This window comes from Hevea brasiliensis, chromosome 5, assembly GCF_030052815.1.
Source record: "Hevea brasiliensis isolate MT/VB/25A 57/8 chromosome 5, ASM3005281v1, whole genome shotgun sequence".
Lineage (NCBI taxonomy): Eukaryota > Viridiplantae > Streptophyta > Magnoliopsida > Malpighiales > Euphorbiaceae > Hevea > Hevea brasiliensis.
The window spans coordinates 106,508,271-106,531,730 of NC_079497.1; positions in this window are offsets into that span (position 1 = coordinate 106,508,271).

Here is a 23,460-nt window from a genome sequence, read left to right on the forward strand (position 1 = left end):
ACAAAACTCCAAATGGAGTGATTCAAAAAGGGAATTAATGATAAGACATTAAGGAACAACTTTGATGAAGGAAAGTTGGCCAAATTTCCACTGTAGGCAGACCAATAGAATAGTAAAAACAATTAACCCAAAACTGAAATTTTGAGATTTAACCCTAATAGACTTTGAATTGAATTTGGCAATCAATGCCAACAAAAACATAACTCAAAATATGGTATGTGAGTATAATTAGAATTAATAAACCTATTTAGTACAAAAAAAAGTTAACATTTTTACTTGAATAGTGTAATGAATAGTGACCCAAAATGCAAAATTCAAAAGATACCAATTTAAGCAAATTTAAGGCTACAACTAAGTAGGCATGAAATAAATTAATGGATTTATTATGAGATATGGTACTGAAACACTATAAACTGTGTGTTTCAATTGAAAAAGAGACTGGAAAGGGATCTTCAAGGAAAAACCGAAATTTGGAGTAAACTAGTCAACAAAGAGGTTTGTGCACAACTAGTACTTTTATTGGTTATGTTTCTTCATATGTCTTTTGATTAAATGATTTTATTTCTTATTGTATTATGTTTATCAAATATTGAATTTATCTTAACAATTATTGAAATGTGTTATGGTATGAATAAGTTTAGTTTTGGAAAATGAAATTAGTTATGATTTTATTTTGTCATGAATTGAATAAAGTTAGCTTTGGAAAATTTTTGATTGAAATATACTTGACATGGGAAATGGATAAAATTTATTGTGAATTGTGATGAGCATAAAAATTATTGGATATTGGAATTGACATTGAATTGAATTATGTTATGATTTATGCTCATAAAAAGGGACAAAGAGATTTATGATATTGTTTTATATCTCACTATAGATGCTTGACTAGGTTATTACCCGTCTCTCTCATTTGTTGAGGAGACAAATGAGTTAGCTTTGTTTTGTTTTGAATACCATAGTATGTGCACAGGCTTAGATTCTCCTCTTATTAGAGGTTAGATCTAAGTTTTTTGTTGGCCCTTTCGAAAGTTTCATTATTGTGTGGTGTTTTGTGTTTGATGATTCGACCTCCCCGACCATAGGGAGTTAGAATCCCGATTCAACCTTTCCGACTATAGGGAGTTAGAATCACCCCGAAGATGGCCCTTACACATTAGTCCTGCATAGTTAGTGAGATAAAGAATGGGTTTTGAATAGTAAGAAATGTGATTTCAAATGGGATTTTTGCATAATTGATTTTATTGGAACTAAGATTTGTTTCCATAAATTATTGGAATTACTTTAAAAGTTAAGTTATGATTTGATAAATTGAAATTCTTAAGTAGAGTCATTTTAACAAATGATTTATTTTATTGGCAACGAATATTTGATTTTTTGAATTTTGATTGAATTTCAATATTTTCAAATTCTTTGCTAAAATTTTGGTAAGGTATTGTATATTATGTTTTAAATCATGGTTGTGCACCACTGAGTTCACCACTCAGCGATAGCTTTGTATGCTATCGCAGGTGAAAATAAAGATAGAGCAGTCGAGTGAGATTTCCTATAGCTGCGCCTTGAAGACACATTTGGATTAGCTCCGGGTAAATCATAGGTATACCTTTGTACTTAGATTTTGATGTATGCATGTAATTATATGTATGTAATTTATTTAAGTAGTTGTACAAGAACTTTTATAATATTATTTTGGGTATGTAATTAAAATGCACATTGTTGTAATACTCAAACTTATTTCTGAGTTTTGTAATCAATGTAAATAATTAAATTTTTATATTTTGTGAATGATAAATTATTTCCTTTTGTAACACCCCTATTTGCATAGCCTGGTATATGTTACTGTTCCGGTGACCGGTATCGGTCTAGACAATTAAGAGGATTAAAATTATGTTTAAGACACCTAGAAAAGCCTTGATTGAAAATAAATAGTGATTACCAGATAGAAAAGTAAAAATAAGAAAAACAGAATATAAAAGGTTAAATGAGCTGAGAGTCACAACGATGGGTGACCTTCTCAGGAAATGACTGCGAGGTCAATCGTAACATAAATTTCGAACCAGAAAATGTGACGCCGCGGTCCTTAGGACTATTACAAACGCAGTGAAAATGAGAAAATCTCGAAAAAAGAATTGTTAGGCCAGTCAAATAATTAGGTCAGGGAGCCAGAAGAAATATTGAATTATTTACAAACCGGATCGAACCAGCGAGGGGCAGTTTGGTCAATTGACCCCGAGAGCTGACTCCTGACCTAACTGTCAAATAAAATCGGAGAAAAGAAAATTTCGGGATCGAAAATTAAATTAAAGAACTAATGAAAAAATAAATAAAAAAAAGAAAAAAATAAAAAAGGTGAAAAGAGATGACATCATGCATGACATCATGCATGATGCCATAATTATTATAATTAAAATTTATTTAATTTAAATTTGTGGTCATACTAACTCATAAAAGAAAAGAAAACAAAAAAAAAAGGGACTTCATCTTCCATTGCCGCCTCTTTCTCTCCCAAGTTCTCTCTCTCAAATTTTCCTCCATGAAAACTTATTTTTAAGCTTTCTAAACACTAAATTCCACCATAAATCCTTTAATTTTGTTGAAGAAAAATTATAAACAAATCTTGGAAAGAAGGTTAAAGGAGAAAGAAAGAAGAAAAAGTTGAGGAAATTGAAGATTGAAAAGCTTCATTTAAGGTTAGTAGCTAAATTTGGAAATTTATAGTTTAATTATTGTATTTATAGCTTAACTAACTTAGAATTATGGTTAAAATGAAAAGAAATTAATTGTTGGAGGATTAAAGGAAAATTCAGCCAGTTAGGGTTTTGATGTGTGCGCATGAATTTGATTGAATTCAAAGTGAAGGTAAGCTTACATGAGTATAGAAGTAATGCTAGTATGCTTGAAATTAGTTAAATGTATCAAATAGGTGAACTAGGGTTTTGGCATCTAGGGTTTTGGAAGCCAAAAGTGTGAGAATTGTTTCAATGTTGTGTTGGACTTGGTTTGAGATGAAAAATGGTCATTTGTGACCAATTGAGATGTGTTGGAAGTGTTGGAAGTGAGAGTGAATTCGGATTGAGAATGGTCATGCTGCAGACAGAAGGACTAAAGTCCCTTTGAGGGACCAAAACTGAAAATTTACAAGTCCAATTGGTATGAGACCAATTGGGAATAAAAATAGACACAAAATGACACAATTTTCATTTAGGAATCATGCCCAAAAAGTGACCAAAACCTAGTGAACAAATTGACCAAATCCGAATTTTTGCAATCTGACTTGTACAAAAATGACCAATTGGCCATAACTTGGGATAGGCAGGTCTAAATGACCTGAAATTTACCTGTGGAAAGCTGAGATATAGACCTAAAACTTTTATGAATAACACAAACCCAAATTATGCCCTTAACCAAGTCATTTGGCCACCCAAAGTTGGTGACTTAAAACTACCAGAACCAGTTTGGTGCCTAGAAATCTGGGTTAAGTCCAATCCGGCAACTATGATTCAAATGGCTATAACTTGAGCTAAAAAAATCCAATTGGAGTGATTCAAAAAGGAGAATAAAGTTAAGACAATAGAGAACATTTTCTATGAAGAAAGTTTTGCCAAATTCTAACAGAAAAATGACCAATGGAATAGTGCAACATAAGGCACCAAAACTGAAAATTTGCAAATTTGCCTAAAAGACTTAGATTTTGAGTAAACAACCAAAACCAACAAATTTAGGAACCAAAATGTGGTTTGTGGGTGAAGTTTGAATTCTCATACCTATTAAGCCTTAGAAAGTCAATAAATTGACTTGAATAGTATTGTGAATAGTAACCCCAAAATACAAATTTTAAAGAATGCCAAGTTTAGCATATTAAAACTAGGTATAAGTGATTTGAATTTATTTTTGGATTTACGATGAGTTATGATACTGAAACACTGTGAAACTGTGTGTTTCAGTTGAAAAGAACACCAGGAAAGAACCCGAGGAATCGAGTCAAAGCCAAGAGGTGACTTGCTTAAGGTTTGTGCACAACTAACTATTTTGTTACTTTTCACTTCTAAATTGATTTGAACAAGTTATTTTATGATTTATAATTTTGTTGTGTTGAGGGTTTTAATTTGTTGAATGAAATTGTATAAATTAAATGTAAATTTTCTTATGCATTTAAGGATTTATTGCATGGTTTTGAGGATTGTAAATTTTAAGTTTGATGTGTTGCCAACCTTGAGTATTAATTTATGATGGTTAAATATGTTGATAATTTGTAAACACTTTGTAAATAGAAATTGTTTTGAATATGATTTGAAACCACAGTTGACATGGCAAAATATGTTGTGAATTTTCATTAGCTTGTCTAGTGAGATATCTCCTCCACTAGATAGGGCGAGTTCCTTCCTCTCTGGCTTGCCAGTTGGGGAAGAGTTTGAATGAGTACTCATATATACTAACTAGTCTTTGTTTCTCCCTTTTAGCCTCGGTTATTGGGAGAGTGTGAAATGTCGTGGTGTACAACACAGCATCTATTTGAATTTTGGGTCATGGGTTCAACTGTGTGAATTGTTGGCAATGCCCTTTAAATTATGCATAGTTTGATAAATTGTGGTTGAAATAAATAATTTGTCAGTGATTCAAAATATTTTTGTATTGTTTCGGGATTTAAAAGAAATGTAGATAAATAGTTACTATTTGATCAAAATGTTATTTAAATGAATAATTTGCATGAATGAAAATATTGATTTCTGAATATTATGAATTTTGAAGAATTTAGAAATTTTAAAATTTTATTTGTTATGAATTGTCAAGCATAACTTGTATTAAGTTTTAAATTATTAGTTTGTGCACCACTGAGTTCACCACTCAGCGATAGCTTTGTATGCTGTTGCAGGTGAAAAAAAATATAAAGCAGTTGAGCAAGATTACTAAAAGGCATAGTGAGACTATCTTCGGGTATATCATAGGTATACCCTTGTACTTTAGATTTTGATGTAATTCTGTAATTATATGTATGAAATTTACTTTGAGTAGTTGTACCAACTCTTTTGTAATATATTTTTGGATTGCAATGATATACAAATTATTATAAGGTTATCTTGAGATTTTATGTATTTATAAAGTTTTGCACTACTAAATTTTTTATGATCCCATGAATGTAAATATTAATTCTGTTACCTTAATGAGAGGTTTCAATGAATGATTTAATTTAAACTGTGTATTGAGTTGCTTGTGTTGATTTGTGAAATAAGATTGAATAATGGAGTTCTGATTGAAAAAAATATTAGGAGTATCTTTATTTTTAGGTTTTGAATAACTGTTTTCTCAAAATACAAACGGCACTCTGCCGAAATTTTTGTAAAAATTGCGGAGATTTTAAATATCTAAAAATTTAATTTATGTTTGGACTTTAAATAAAGGTTTTTAATATCTGAGAAAATTTTACCCACCAATTTAAAAATGAACGAAAATTGTTTCAAAATTCATTGTAGTATATTTAATGGGTTACCGGTAGGCGAAGTACGGTAATTCATTAGGTGTACTATGGGAGCATGTTACATCTTACGAGGAGTAGGGTGTGACATGTTTTAGTGGTATCAGAGCAAAGGTTTTAAGTAAATTTTGAACTGTGAATTTGAAATATTTTTCAAAAAGTACAACTGCTCGAATGTTTGATACATATAGTACATTTACTAACGGGGAGAAATCTCCTTGTGTTGGTTGTACAGGAAATAGAAAAAAAAAATCCTGTGAATAGATATGGACAAGGGGGATAAAATAGTAGAGCAGTCTGATACAGCTAACGTACAAGGAGAGGCCCCAGTTTCATAGAGCGTTGGAGGTCCAACTGCACTAGTCCCTTCTATACAAATTACTGTGCAAACGGCTCAGCAGATGGCCATGTTCTTTTAGCAAATGGCTAATAATCTGTCAGCCCAGGCCCAAGTACAAACCCAACCCCCTCAAGAGCAGCATGAAAAGAGAAAAGTGGAAAACTTATTGGTCAAAGTTCGAGTAGTAATTTGGGAAAGAGAAAAGATTTTGAGGGACCCCAAGCTCCTAAGTATGACAGAGGCGGATCTTCAAGGCGGAAGCAATCAAGAACCATTCGTCAAAGAACCAAAAGTTCCTCCCCTATCCGTATCTGTGATGTTTGTGGAAAATTTCATGGGGGTATTTGCCATAGGGTCACTGGAGCCTGCTTCAATTGTGGTGGAATTGGACATATCTCTCAAGATTGTACTAACGCACGTCGATTTATGCCACATACTACACCAGAGGAATCAGTTCAATATTCTGATTTTAGAGGCTCATTAATAGTTAGTAGGGGCAGAGGTAGAAGTAGATATAGCACTTCGGGTAATCCTTGCACAATGGACCAAACCGAGCAGAGGATTACACTAGAAAGAGGGAATGCCATGCATCAAGGGGAAGAAGCAGAGACTTCAGATGTAGTTGCCGGTATGTTCTTAACTCGTGAAAGGAATAATTATGTACTATTTGATTCCGGCTCTACTTATTTATATGCTAATGCAAAATTATATGTTCTATTGCTATTCTCTTGCATAGAGATAAATTTCAATGTGTTAGTAATTAGTCTTTTAGGATAAGAATTGTGATAATAAGCGTGATTGGAATTAATTTTGAAAAAGTTTCAAGTGAGAGACATCTCCTGGACTACGATAAATTATAAAGTTAATTAGTAAGCCTAATTAGGTAAGGCAAGAGGACCAAAAAGTAAGTTATAGCAATATATCTGCCCTAGATGGAAGTAAAGATATTACTGTTGATAGATGTCAGTAAGTACCATAATCAAAATAAGTTTAAGATATTAGTGGATTTGAAAGAAATAAGACATAGGGAAGTTTGATCTATTGGGATGTATCGTAGTAACTATGCAATATTCTTGATGTTTGTGCTGTAAGCTGCAGATTACAATACTGACTTGAGATTTATTGTGTAGAGTTATGTACTACCCAATAGTATATAAAGATAAGAATAGTTATAAATGACTTTCGCTCTGGTACAAATATACCAGAATAGAGTTTTATTACTAGAACTGAGTTTGAAAATCCTAATTCAGGATTTAAAACTCTATAATTAAAATATCAAAAGATCATGGTACCAGGTAGTGAGAGTTAACGACTCCGTTACCCTAGCATGAATTATAGTACATTAAGAATTGTTATGGGACTAGAGATTTTAGCATGGTCAAAATTTAAAAATAACACCTATAGGGCTAAGTCATTCAGTCTCCGATATGGGGTTTATAGTTGTTCTGGTATTGCAATAGATCTTTTGCTCAAAGTTTAGTAAGGAACAATATTCTATTTGTGTAGCAGTAAGACACAAAATATGATTTTGTTCCCTTGGAAGAGACAAGATGCTATGGATGATAATTATAACTTATAAAACAGTTAAGAAATGATGTTCTACTGATAACAGTAATTCAATAGGAACTAGTTGCTCAAGTATGCTTTAGGAAGAGCACAATTTTATTGTGCGGATCGTAAGGATTAGATTATGATTAGTACAAAACTTTTGAATAGCATGGGAAAAAGGAGAGTTCGGTAGACTCCCTTCTTAAGGTTAACCAATTATTTATGGTTCAAAAAAAAAAAGAGGGTAATGATCGCAAACCAGCGAAAAACAAACTATAGAATATCGATAGATAAAAGAGTTGTGGAAGTAAAAATTAGAATAGTTGGTGCAAAAGTAATAAAGAAACGTTATGAATATTAGTTAAAGTGTTGACTAGAATGGTCAGAGGACCAAATCAAAGTAATATTGAAGTATAGTGGATTTATTAGGGATGATAAGAGGTGCTAAATCATGACTCGACAGTCAAGTTAAGGAAGAAGATAAGATTGAGGAATAAAATAATTAAAGTTAAGCTGTGAAAAAAAAAAAACAAATAGAACAGTAAGAAATGAGAAAAACACTAGATGAGGAATTGCCACCAGGGCAAACAACCTACTTAAGACGCATAACGATATCCCAAACTATTTTATCAAGAAGGAAATAAGTTAAACAAAAGCAAACTAGATAGTGCAAAATGGCACATAGGCCTTGGTCATAAATGGGGATGGTAAGATAATGGTTATGGACCTATGGCCAAAAAAAGAGATAAACAGTTCTTATATGACCAACAAGGTCATTTAAAAAAAAAAAAAAAAGACTACAAAGGAAAATAATTGCTAAAACAACAGCAAGAAAAGACTAAAATATTCTAAACTAAACTGAAGGTTGCATCAAATGATAAAAATATTTGATAAGAAAAGAGTAAAATTTAGTTCTCACCCATAGGATCATACGAGGTCCTACAAAGAGTGGATCCACTAGCACACAGATTTGCTTACTTCTAAAATTGAAATGAATTTGAATCTAACTTATGACAGAAGCTCATAAGAAACTTAGCACACGAGGTGAGAAATCGATGAGTAAATAGTATTGGTTAAAGTGATAAGGAACCATCATTCAGGCCAGGAAGCTACTTGGGAGCGTGAATAGGACATGATGAGACAGCACCCACAATTGTTCAGAGACTGATACCAGGTAAAATTTCGAGGATGAAATTATTTTAAGGGGGGGAGAATTATAACACTCCTATTTGCACAGCCTGGTATATGTTACTGTTCCGGTGACCGGTATCGATCCGGACAATTAAGAGGATTAGAACTGTGTTTAAGACACCTAGAAAAGCCTTGATTGAAAATAAATAGTGATTACTAGATAGAAAAGTAAAAATAAGAAAAATAGAACATAAAAGGTTAAATGAGCCAAGAGTCACAACGATAGGTGACCTTCTCGGGAAATGACTGCGAGGTCAATTGTAACTCAAATTTCAAACCAGAAAATGTGACGTTGCGGTCCTTAGGACTATTATGAACACAGTGAAAATGAGAAAATCTCAAAAAAGAATTGTTAGGCCAGTCAAATAATTAGGTCAGGGAGCCGAAAGAAATATTGAATTATTTGCAAACCAGATCGAATCAGAGAGGGGCAATTTGGTCAATTGACCTCGAGAGCTGACTCCTGACCTAACTGTCAAATAAAATTGGAGAAAAGAAAATTTCGGGATCGAAAATGAAATTAAAAAACTAATGGAAAAATAAATTAAAAAAAAAAGAAAAAAATGAAAAAGGTGAAAAGAGATGACATCATGCATCTTCCATTGCCGCCTCTCTCTCTCCCAAGTTCTCTCTCTCAAAATTTCCTCCATGAAAGCTTATTTTTAAGCTTTCTAAACACTAAATTCCATCATAAATCCTTTAATTTTCTTGAAGAAAAATTATAAGCAAATCTTGAAAAGAAGGTTAAAGGAGAAAGAAAGAAGAAAAAGTTGAGGGAATTGAAGATTGAAAAGCTTCATTTAAGGTTAGTAGCTAAATTTGGAAATTTATAGTTTAATTATTGTATTATAGCTTAATTAACTTAGAATTATGCTTAAAATGAAAAGAAATTAATTGTTGGAGGATTAAAGGAAAATTCAGCCAGCTAGGGTTTTGATGTGTGTGCATGAATTTGATTGAATTCAAAGTGAAGGTAAGCTTACATGAGTATAGAAGTAATGCTAGTATGCTTGAAATTAGTTAAATGCATCAAATAGGTAAACTAGGGTTTTGGCATCTAGGGTTTTGGAAGCCAAAAGTATGAGAATTGGTTCAATGGTGTGTTGGACTTGGTTTGAGATGAAAAATGGTCATTTGTGACCAATTGAGATGTGTTGGAAGTGTTGGAAGTGAGAGTAAATTCGGATTAAGAATGGTCATGCTGCAGCCAGCAGGACCAAGGTCCCTTTGAGGGACCAAAACTGAAAATTTATAAGTCCAATTGGTATGAGACCAATTGGGAATGAAAATAGACACAAAATGACACAATTTTCATTTAGGAATCATGCCCAAAAAGTGACCAAAACCTAGTGAATAAATTAACCAAATCCAGATTTTTGCAGTCTGACCTGTACAAAAATGACCAAATGAATAATTCATTTGACCATAACTTGGGCTAGGCAGGTCTAAATGACCTGAAATTTTACCTGTGAAAAGCTGAGATATAGACCTAAAACTTTCATGAATAACACAAACCCAAAATATGCCCTTAACCAAGTCATTTGGCCACCCAAAATTGGTGACTTAAAACTGCCAGAACCAGTTTGGTGCCCAGAAATCTGGGTTAAGTCCAATCCGGCAGCTATAATTCAAATGGCTATAACTTGAGCTAAAAAACTCCAATTGGAGTGATTCAAAAAGAAGAATAAAGTTAAGACAATAAGGAACATTTTCTATGAAGAAAGTTTTGCCAAATTCGAATAGAAAAATAACCAATGGAATAGTGCAACATAAGGCACCAAAAATGAAAATTTACAAATTTGCCTAAAAGACTTACAAACAACCAAAACCAGCAAATTTAGTAACCAAAATGTGGTATGTGGGTGAAGTTGGAATTCCCATACCTATTAAGCCTTAAAAGGTCAACAAATTGACTTGAATAGTGTTGTGAATAGTAACCCCGAAATACAAATTTTAAAGAACGCCAAGTTTAGCATATTAAAACTAGATATAAGTGAATTTGAATTTATTTTTGGATTTACGATGAGTTATGATACTGAAACACTGTGAAACTGTGTGTTTCAGTTCAAAAGAATACCGAGAAAGAACCCGAGGAATCGAGTCAAAGCCAAGAGGCGACTCGCTTAAGGTTTGTGCACAACTAACTATTTTGTTACTTTCACTTCTAAATTGATTTGAACGAGTTATTTTATGATTTATAATTTTGTTGTGTTGAGGATTTTAATTTGTTGAATGAAATTGTATAAATTAAATGTAAATTTTCTTATGCATTTAAGGATTTACTGCATGGTTTTGAGGATTGTAAATTTTAAGTTTGATGTGTTGCCAACCTTGAGCATTAATTTATGATGATTAAATATGTTGATAATTTGTAAACACTTTGTAAATAGAAATTGTTTTGAATATGATTTGAAACCACAGTTGACATAGCCAAATATGTTGTGAATTCTCATTAGCTTGTCTAGTGAGATATCTCCTCCACTAGATGGGGCGAGTTCCTTCCTCTCTGGCTTGCCAGTTGGGGAAGAGTTTGAATGAGTACTTATATATACTAGCTAGTCTTTGTTCCTCCCTTTTAGCCTCGGTTATTGGGAGAGTGTGAAATGGCGTGGTGTACAACACGATATCTATTTGAATTTTGAGTCATGGTTCAACTGTGTGAATCATTGGCAACGCCCTTTAAATTATGCATAGTTTGATAAATTGTGGTTGAAATAAATAATTTGTCAGTAATTCAAAATATTTTTGTATTGTTTTGGGATTTAAAAGAAATGTAGATAAATAGTTACTATTTGATCAAAATGTTATTCAAATGAATAATTTGCATGAATGAAAATATTGATTTCTGAATGTTATGAATTTTGAAGAATTTAGAAATTTTAAAATTTTAAAATTTTAACTGTGTGTTGAGTTGCTCGTGTTGATTTGTGAAATGAGATTGAATAATGGAGTTATGACTGAGAAAAATATTGGGAGTATCTTTATTTTCAGGTTTTGAAGAACTGTTTTCTCAAAATACAAACGGCACTCTGCCGAAATTTTTATAAAAATTGCGAAGATTTTAAATATCTAAAAATTTGATTTATGTTTGGACTTTAAATAAAGGTTTTTAATATCTGAGAAAATTTTACCCACCAATTTAAAAATGAACGAAAATTGTTTCAAAATCCCTTGTAGTATATTTAATGGGTTACCGGTAGGCGAAGCACGATAATTCATTAGGTGTACTACGGGAGCATGTTACATCTTACGAGGAGTAGGGTGTGACACCTTTTCTGAATTTAGATGTTTGGTGTTGGTTTAAAAATGAGCTAAGTTGATTGTTGCAAATGATTTATTCATTGTTGGGATTGAATTGTGTGGAGAAATGGATTTGTATTGGAGTTATGGTTGAGTAAAAATATTAGAAGTGTGTTTCTTTTTAGGTTTTGAAGAACTGTTTTGTCGAAATGGATTTGTATTGGAGTTATGGTTGAGTAAAAAATACAACCGGTACTCTGTCGAAATTTTTGTAAAAATTGCGATAGTTTTAAATATTCAAAAATTAGATTTGTGACTTAATGTCAATTAAAAGTTTTTAATATTTGTGAAAAAAAAAATTTATCTTCGAGCTTAAAAATGAATAGAAATTGTATTAAAATCTCTTGTAGTCTATTTAGTACAGTAATTCGTTAGGTGTACTACGGGATCATATTATATCTTACGAAGGAGTAGAGTGTGACAGACCTTGTGAAAATAAATTAATTTATTTTGAAATATATAAACGGTTGAGTGTATGTAATTTATGTGAATATTGATTGGCTCAAAGGAAAATCTATATTTAGCATGATTGCATATGCACTTGTGGTAATAAACACGTGATAATTATTTGGTTTTTGCATGTGAGTAATGAATCGGCCCAAAGGAAGATTTATCGTTTGACATGTTATCTTATTATCAGTGTTTGATTACTACATCAAGATATCACTTACAAGTTAATATTTTGTCTAAAGATGAAATATTAATGGAGTGCCCGGTATCTTGAGATGTGGTTTGCCATTATTTGAATTTATTATTCCTTTTTTTTTTTTGGTACTTATGTGAGTTTGTTTGTTTTATTTGTTTTGTTCTTAATTCAGTTTCTACTCCTACTGCTAATATCACTGCTAGTATCAACTCCATTCTATGTTAAATGGCATGAATTTTAAGGCATGGCAGGAGAGTGTAATGATCACTCTCGGAGTCATGGATCTAAACCTTGCATTAAGAGTTCCCAAACATGCTAATCTCACTGATAAGAGTACCTCTGATGAAAAGAGGGAGATGGAAAAGTGGGAAAAGTCTAATCGCATAAATCTTATGGTCATTAAGCGTGCCATTCCAGAAGCTTTTAGGGCACTATGTTCGATTAGGTGGATACAGCTAAAGCTTTCCTTGAGGACCTTGAGAAGAGATTTGCTAAGAATGAAAAGGCTGAAACTAGTACAATATTAGCAAAGCTCATCTCTATGAGGTACACAGGCAAAGGAAATATAAGAGATTACATTATGGAAATGTCTGATCTTACTTCAAAATTAAAGGCACTCAAGTTAGATTTATCTGAAGACTTGTTAGTACATTTGATTTTGATATGCCTTCCAGAACAGTTCAGTCAGTTGAAAGTGAGCTATAATTGTCAAAAGGACTATTGGTCCCTTAATGAGCTCATCTCACACTGTGTTCAGGAGGAAGATAGATTGAAGCAAGAAAGGACACCGAGTGCTCACTTGGCCTCCACCACAAAAGATAAAAGGAAAGACAATAAGAGAAAGAAGAAAAAGGAAGCTAAAAAAATAGCACCGCAGAAGAAACAACATAAGGAACCAACTCAGGATGGTTGTTTCTTCTGTGGAGCAGTAGGTCATAAGAAGAAGTAGTGTACCGACTATCAAGCATGGCATGCAAAGGAAGGTATGCTTCTTAACTTTGTTTGTTCTGATGTTAATTTGGCTTCAGTACCTAGACACACTTGGTGGATAGATTCTAGTGCAACAACTCACATCAGTGTGTCCATGTAGGGTTGCCTGAATTACCGAAAGCCTAATGATGGTGAAAGATACATCTATGTTGGTGATGGCAAGTCAGTAGACGTCAAAGCAATTGGAACTTTTAGATTATTGTTAAGAGTAGGTTATTATTTGGATTTGATTGAGACTTTTGTTGTACCATCCTTTAGACATAATTTGATTTCTATTTTAGTATTGGACAAATTTGGTTATTGTTGTTCATTTGGAAATGGAAAATTCAGTCTTTTTCAAAAATCAAATTTGGTTGGTTCTGGTTCTTTATCAGGTTGTGATAATTTATATTTGCTTGATATAATTGTTTCATTCAATGAATCCATGCATGTTAATGTAATGGGTAAAAAATGCAAATTAACTAGCGAGAATTCAGCTTTGTTGTGGCACAAGAGATTAGGTCACATCTCTAAAAAGAGAATTGAGAGATTGTGTCTAATGGTATTCTCGATCCACTTGATTTTTCAAATTTTGATATGTGTGTGAACTACATTAAGAGGAAACAAACAAATGTAAGGACATTTGGTGCCAACAAGAAATCAAACGTCTTGGAACTAATACATACAGATATTTGTGGACCATTTCCTACGGCTTCTTGGAATGGTCAACAATATTTCATAACGTTCATAGACGATTTTTCATGATATGGCTACTTTTATCTCATTTATGAGAAATCGCAATCACTGGACATGTTCAAAAGTTATAAAGCTGAAGTTGAGAATCAACTCAACAAAAAGATTAAATGTCCAAGTCCGTTTGTGAAATTCCTAGAGGAATGCGGTATCGTCCCATAGTACACTATGCCGGGTTCGCCCACTATAAATGGTGTTGCTGAAAGACGAAATAGAATGCTTAAGGATATAGTAAGGAGTATGATCAGTCATTCTATCTTACCTGAATCACTCTGGGGAAAGGCATTAAAGATCGCAGCATATATACTCAATAGAGTACCAACTAAGGTAACTGAAAAGACCCCTTATGAGCTTTGGACAGATAAAAAGCCTAGTCTAAAGCACCTTCATATTTGAGGATGTCCAACTAAGGCAAGACCTTATAGATCAAATGAAAAGAAATTGGACTCCAGGACTATCAATTACTATTTCATTGGATACTCTGAAAGGTCCAGGGGTTACAAATTTTATGATCCTATGACTAAGTCCATTTTTGAGACTGGTAATGCTCGGTTCTTTGAGGATGTTGAGTTTGAAGAGGGAGAAAGACTTAAGGACTTTGTCTTTGAAGAGGAATATGTCGATATTCCCATAATTGCTATGGACAATGACCAGGAACAGTTTCATATACCTGACATTGTTCAAAAAGCAACTTTAGATCAAGACAATATCATTGACCCTCGTACTCAACCTCAAGAAGTTGTTCTAGAAGAGCAAACTCTACAGCCTCAAGAACCATTGCCATTAAGGGGGTCCACTAGAGAAAGGAGAAATGCGATTCCGAATGATTATATTGTGTTTCTCCAAGAACATGATGTTGACATTGGTGTGATGGAAAATGATCTAATCAATTTCCATCAAGCCATGGAAAGTTCCAATTCTGAAAATTAGAAAGATGCCATGAATGAAGAAATTAAGTCTATGAAGGATAATGACGTATGGGATCTTGTCCAATTGTTTGTAAATGGATATTTAAAACCAAGAGAGATTTAAAGGGTAATGTGGAGAGGTACAAGGCACGTCTTGTTGCTAAAGGCTTTACACAAAAAGAAGACATCAATTACAAAGAGACTTTCTCTCCAGTTTTATTGAAAGACTCTTTTAGGATTATAATGGCATTAGTGGCATATTTTGATCTTGAGCTACATCAGATAGATGTCAAGACAGCATTTCTCAATGGCGACATTGATAAGACAATTTATATGGTGCAACCAGAAAACTATGTATCAGGTGATGCAAAGTCAATGGTTTGCAAATTAAAGAAATCCATCTATGGGCTTAAGCAGGTGTCTCGTCAATGGTATTACAAATTTCACCAAGTCATTATCTCATTTGGTTTTGAAATGAATTTGGTTAATGATGGTATATGCCACAAATTCAGTAGGATTAAGCATATTTTCTTGGTTTAATATGTCGATGACATATTGCTTACCAGCAATGATATAGGATTATTGCACGAGAGCAAGAGATTTTTAGCAAGAAAGTTTGAGATGAAAGATCTTGGTGATGCAACTTTTGTATTAGGGATCAAGATACATCGGGATCGCTCTCGAGGCATCCTTGGATTATCCCAAACACTACAAGAAAAAAGGACATTTGAAACCGAATATTTGGTTTCAAATCAATGAAAATCGGTTTCTAAATACATTTGGAAACCAATTTGAAACCGAATTATTCAGTTTTAAATCCGCAAGTTTCTAAATAAATTTGAAACGGAAAATGGTGTCTGTTTCAAATTCTGAAGCTGTTTTCAAACCACTATTCCATTTCAAATTTAGAAACCACATATATTCGGTTTCAAAATCCGTTTCAATTTAAAAACTGATATTTTGGTTTCAATTTTTTTGAAACAAAAATTCCGTTTCAAATCGGTTTCTAAATTCTGAAACCGATCCTTATGCTATTGGATTAAAAATGGAAAAATTCGTTTCTAATCCGTTTCAAATTACTAGTAGAAAATTTTTAATATATTATTTCCTGTATTGAAGCATATAATATAATATTAATTTTAAATGCTCAATATCAGAATATTTACAATATCAGGCTGTCAAATATCAAATATCAGTCAATATTATATATAAATATGACAGTGAAGGGTTATGATAATAATGTATTGTATGGAAAAATAAAATATCATAATAACAAAAAAATAAGCTACTTGTCATCAACAAGATCATCACTCATCACCACTATCAGCCTCTCTACCATCATCTTGATGAGTCACATCTAGAGTTGGAGATGCAAACTGCGTACCCTGCATCATTTGTGCCATCATGTTTTGCATCATTTGTTGCATGTGCTCCTCCAGTGTCTGCTCATGTTGTCTGTATCTCTCCTCTAGCATCAACTCGCGTTGTTGGTCTCTCTCCTCCATTACAACCAAACTATCCTTGAGCGTTGCATCAGTCTGATGCAATTGTTGAATCTCTTCTTCCATTGCCTCCAACTGAACGCAATAGGATGCAGTAGAAGATGATCCATGTGATGAGCTAGGGTAAAAAAATTGATGCTTGAGATCCAATGCCATAAACCCTTTTTTTTTTCTCCCCCCCCCCCCCCCCCCCCCAACTTGATAATATAGTGCGACCTCATCTACAATAGGAGGGTCATTGCACCCCTCTTGTGGTTGAGACGATTGCTACTTAAGCGCCAAAAAAACATCCTGCATAAGTTAATACACATATTTTAAATTTATTTTTCTTGGCAATTGAATAAACAAACTCACTTATTCATTTTTTTCGTATACTTGAAAGACATAAAATACTTGTTCACTTACCTTAATTGATTGCGCTCGTGAATCAACCATATCAGAGGTGCCTTTCCTAGTGTGGGTCTTATGGAAAAGTTCATAAGGAAAAGGTCTTCGGCCAAGCTGGGCTTCCTGAAAAGATATAATAATTTTAGTGATGTTTATAATAATGTTTAATTATTTGCTACTACTATGTAGACAGACAATAACAAAACCAGTAAATATGAAATCTTTACCATTCTATCTGCGTGAGTAGCATGTGAAACTGAACCCCCTGTGTGTCTAGAGATGCCTACCCCAACTCCCCCTATCTCACTACAGCGATTAGTAGTGAACTGATGGCTTTTGGCTTTAAACTCTGGGCTACTCCATGCCTCCTTCCATTTTTGCATTGTACTATTAGGCACGATGACCTTGGATTTTCCTTTCCTGACATTGCACATTAGCGCCTTGTAGCGCTCTGCAGCCTTACGCCTCCAAGCTTCCTTTACTAGTGGAGTCGCCTCTTGCCAATCAAAGTATTTCTGTTATAAAACAAATAAAAATTAAGACAGTTGTATTAGTATGATAATATTTTAGAAAAAAATTAACAGCATTTCCCCTTAATTTTGGACAATCCAGCCTAGTTATTAGGTATTAATTACACCTGTTAAAAACACTTCATATATTCTCAACAACAAATAACATCCACCCCAACTACAACAACTCACAACAATATATATTTTCAACATCCTCAACACACAAGCTGTACATAGAACATTTAAGCATTAATATACTTCAATTGTGTTCTTTTACATTAATTCACAAATTCTCATCACTTAAATGATATTTGTTCGTAGCATTCTTTTTTGAGGTTTCATAAACTATGCAAATTAGTTATCTGATAGTTAATTATATTTAAATATTTATTTTATTACCTGAAATTCATCCCAATAAAACTCTTTTGTTTTAGGCGTGATAGTTTTCCAACAGTGCCCCTCTGGGTCCATCCTCTCCTTGAAGATATTCTTCATCTTCTTAGCACATTCCTCAGATGGATGTAACCTGTACAAAAGAAAAACAGCAAATATATTGATTTTATGTAAATGTAGAAACATGGTTCTTCAATTGCCAATGATATGTAATACCAAATCATAGATAAAGTTAATTAATTTTTAATACTTACGTGCCATTAATGACCTTTATTCGTTTCTTTCTTCCAAATGTAGTGAGTGATAGGCCATCCATTGATGATATTGGTGCTGCCCCAACTAAATGACCTTCATGACCAGAGGTTGATCCAATTGTAGGCTCAGAAGATGGGGTAATAGGTGGTGGCGGTGGAGGTGGAGGTGTAGCTCGTTGCTGTGTTGAAACAGTAGACCCCTCCGGATCTGGTGTCGACCTCCCAGTGGATCGTGAAGGAACCTGAGGCTGACCCTGTGTAGATTGGTCTAGTTGATCATTGGGCTCATCCTGCACAGGTAACTGCCTTGACTGTGAATGACCCAACAAACCTCCCCTGCGACCGTTGCCTCGCATCCTGCATAAATAATTGTATTAATTAGTTGGCTTCATTCAAATTATGATACATAATACAGACGAAATTTTCCAATAGTTAGAATTTATACTTCAAGTTTAGAAATATAAATTCATTAAGAGAAATACTTAATTCTAATTAGTATCACTATCATATACATCATCGCATTCCTCATCGCTTTCTGAGTCCAACTCAAGCTCTTCTTCATCTTCAACATCCTCTTCATTAATTTCAACTAGTACACCATTTTGATCATTCAAATATTGTTGTTGATCATCATTTTCATCAATTTGAATCAAAGGGACTTCCATTTCATCTTCTTGAAATGGTTCTTCCCGTGTAGGGGGGGGGGTGTTGTCACATTCACTTGCTCAGGAAGATCAATAAAAGATCTCGCTTTGATTTTGAACACGGCTTACCAATCATCCTTGTCACGCCTTAAGCTTGGATAGATGGAATAATTCACCTAAGCAGCTTGGATAGCAAGAACAAATGGTTCATACCTATTGAAGGATCTTTTATGATTAATATCCACAAGTTTATATTTTGGATGAATCTTTGTTCCCACATTTGGTGTTGGATCAAACCAATCACATTTAAACAATATAGTTCTTTTGATTGGTAATCCAGGGTACTCCAATCGTAGCACTTCAATTAATTGTCCATAGTAGTCACTTTCATTAGTACTGTAATTAGTCCCCTTGATACATACCCCACTGTTCATCGTTGCCCTATGCGAACCATGACTTTTAGTGTGAAATTTATAACCATTAACTACATAACTATTGTAGGACATAACACTTCTTAATGGACCCTTTGATAGATCCTTTAAAAACTGGCTTGATATATTGTTGGAGGGATTGTGAACATATTTATTGAACCACTTATCAAATTCACGCTCTAGTTTCTCATCAACTTGTTTATCATTGATATTTGGATTGGCCATGTGTAACTCATTAACAAAAATGCTGCACACAATGAAAATAGTTTTAGTGATTTTGGAATCAATAATGGCATTGCAACAATTATAATAATTGAATATTAGAAAAACTTACTCAATGTACAGTTTTACTTCTATACAATTCAACAAGATGTACATTTGTGCTGCTTGAAATTCTTGTTCTGTGAGATATCTAACCTTTCATTTTCCCAGTGGCCTATCGGAATGAGTGAAAATTGATAGATTTTCTAGATGTTCATCCATATGTTCGACTGTATCATCATTGCGTGGAACCTTTCGATGCCTTGTGTTGACATGGGGTTCAAAATAATGAGCACAAAATGACGATGCTTCTTCAACTAAGTATGCATTGCATATGGAACCTTCCACTTTGGTTTTATTTTTCACATTATTTTTTAACTTCCTAAGGTACCTGTACCATTTACTATTTAGTCACAACAAAGTTTTTATTTCTCCATGTAATGATAGTATACAACAATACATTAAACTAGTTACCTCTTAAATGGATACATCCACCGATATTGCACAGGACCAGCAATCCATGCTTCATAAGCCAAATGCATTGGGAGATGTTCCATGGAGTCAAAGAAACTTGGAGGGAATATACGCTCTAGTTTACATAATATTATAGGAATCTCTTCATTGAGCTGTAACATGGCTTCTTCTCTAAGTGTTGTTGAAGTTAACTCTCTAAAGAAATTGCTCAATTCGGTCAATGCTTGCCACAAATTTTTTGGAAGCAATTCTGGGAGTAATCTTTGCATAAAGACATGACAATCATGGCTTTTCATCCCAAATAACTTTAGTTTTCGCATGTCTATACACCTACCCATGTTTGACACATAACCATCTGGGAATCTAAGAATTTTAAGCCATTCACACAACACTACTTTTGATTGTTTGTCTAATGTGTAACATGCTTTAGGATACTTTCCTGTTACCATATCCCTCTCTAACTCAGGTCGGTGACAAAACTCTTTCAAATCTTCCCTTGATTTTGCATTGTCCTTCGTCTTCCCTTCAACATTCATCACAGTATTAAAAGCAATTTTATTCCGTCTAAAAGGATGGTTAGCTAGTAAGAATTTACGGTGATTGTCAAACCATGATTATTTACCACCCTTTGTCAATGTGAATGCATCTGAATCATCCCTACAATATGGACAAGCAGTCTTGCCTGCTGTGCTCCAACCGGATAACATTGAATATGCAGGGAAATCACTTATTGTCCATAATAACGCAACCCTCATATTAAAATTATTCTTCTTTGATGCATCATATGTCTCAACTCCAACTTCCCACAACTGTTTCAACTCTGCAATAAGGGGCTGTAAGTACACATCCAATTTGTCTTTTGGGTTTCTTGGACCAGGAACTATTACCGTTAGGAACATATACTCTTCCTTCATACATAACCAAGGAGGCAAATTATAAGGAGTGACAATGATTGGCCAAGATGAATATTGTTGTCCAGACTGATCGAATGGTTGAAACCCATCGGTGCACAGTCCTAGCCTTACATTCCGAACCTCAGCAGCAAATGAAGGATGTGTTTTATTAAAATGCTTCCATGTAGTTGCATCTGAACAATGACACATTACCCCATCTTCATGGTCATGCTCAGCATGCCATCTCATTTCTTTTGCTGTTGCATTCGAAGCATATAATCTTTGCAATCTCTGTGTGAGAGGAAAGTAATACATTTTCTTACGTGGCACATTGGTTTGAAAATTAGAAGAGCCTCGACTATGTCGCTTGAACCGTGGATGGTCACAAAATTTGCAATTCATTAACTCACTATCTTCAGCCTAATATAACATACATCCATTAGTACAACAATGAATCTTCTCAACAGGTAGGCCCAATGCTTGGACCAACTTCTTTGTACTATAAAAGTTTTCAGCCATTAAATTTCCATCCGGTAACACCTCTTTCATAAGTTGACAAATGTCATCAAAACACCTTTCTAAAAAATGATGTTCTGCCTTGATGTTCAACATCCTTGCAACAACTGAGAGCTGCGAATGGCTTTCACAACCTGGCCACACCTCTTGATTAACAGCTTGTAACATTCATACAATTTTTGAGCTGATGGATTTGGAGGCTCCTCCATTACATCCTGAAAGAAATCAGGACCTGCTGCATCCATTACCAATTGCTCATAGGTATTGCTTGTGCTATTATCAACCTCTTGAACAGACTCTGCTATCATAACATTTATGTTTTGACTATTAATATTACTTGTGCGGGGTTCCCCATGTAGAATCCATTTATAATAATATGGCACGAATCCATGCTTCATCAAATGTAACCGAATTGTATTCTCATCAGCATAATTACGATTCTGACACTTTCGATGATTACATGGACACTTCAGTTTATCCCCATCCATCCACTTTGGATGTTGCTTAGCAAATGTTATGAATTGTTCAATACCTTCTATGAATTCTGAGGTCAATAGACCATCTTTTAACCTAGCATACATCCATCTCTGATCTGATCCCATTTTGCTAATAGCTGTGTAATAATTAAGTGAATATTAGTAATGATATGTCATATATCAAAATTACATCATATCCCCAATCATGCATTGAAAGGTAAGGCCCTAACCCAATTAGAATTGTATCATCTCTACCGATAACAGACAGATAATGACATGTCATATATTTCTAAAAATTCTGGCAGCATCTCCCATTAGTTCTCCAAGTGCACAACATAAAATTTGCACCCAGAGAACAATGAGAGATGTTACGAAATTTCTACAAATAGAAAAAATTATCACCTCAAAAATTGATATGCATGCATCTACAAATTAAAACGCCATATTAAAATATTACTTACCTGTGTGATACTGAAAGCAAGAGACAAAATAACGAGAGATAGTGACCAAAAGAGAGTGAGACAGACTGTAGTTCCAAAAAAAAAAAAAAAAAAAGAAATTCTGCCAGTAAATTCTTGTATAAAATTTAACACCCAAAAGTAAATAAATAAATAAATAACTACATTATATGGCATAATAGTATAAAATTAAAAAACATAATAATTATTAAAATTAAAGGACATGAAAAAATAGATATTAGTATAGCAATAAAATAAACATACAATCTTTTATTTGTAATTAAATATGTAAGTTTGGTTGCTAATTTACATCTGAACTATTTGAGTGTACTCATCCACAACTAATAGCCTACTAAATAACTATAAAAATAATTTTTTATTTTATTTTTAAAAAAACTTATTTTGCTTTTATAATTTTTATATGTATTATTTATTTATTTTTTTATAATAATATGATTAATTTATTATTGTTATTATTATTATTATTATTATTATTATTATTGTAAATTCATAAATTTTCAAATAATTATTTAATTTTAATAATGAAAAATATAGTATAATTTCAGTTATAAAAAAAGTTATTTGTAAATCAAATAAAAATATGACTTTTATTATAAAGAAAAAGCATAGAAAATAACTTAAAACTGTTTTTTAAATATTAGTTAAATTTTAATATATATATATATATATATATATATATATATATATATATATATATATATATATATATATATATATATATATATACCTTGGCAAGATATATATAATTAAATATGGGTTATGATGGCAACCCATATCTTGGTTGCCAAGGTATTTTTCACTCAATGATGTAAATTTGGGCTATTGAAACTGCTAAATAGCAAAATTAATGTTCAATATAATACCCAGCACAAAAAACCAATTTGTTCAATCCGAAAGGTGAATAACAAAAAAATAGAAATAAAACCTCCACCCTTTGCAGAAAGATGAAACTAAGTAAGTGTTCAAGGAACCAGACATGATTGCATTTGAATTTTAAAAAATGATGCTAATGTAGTATATAAATATTAATTAAAAATATTTAGTTCCAAAACACCTAATCACCTATCAAATTATAATGGTTTCCAATCAAATGTCCTATGTACATAATACTTCAAC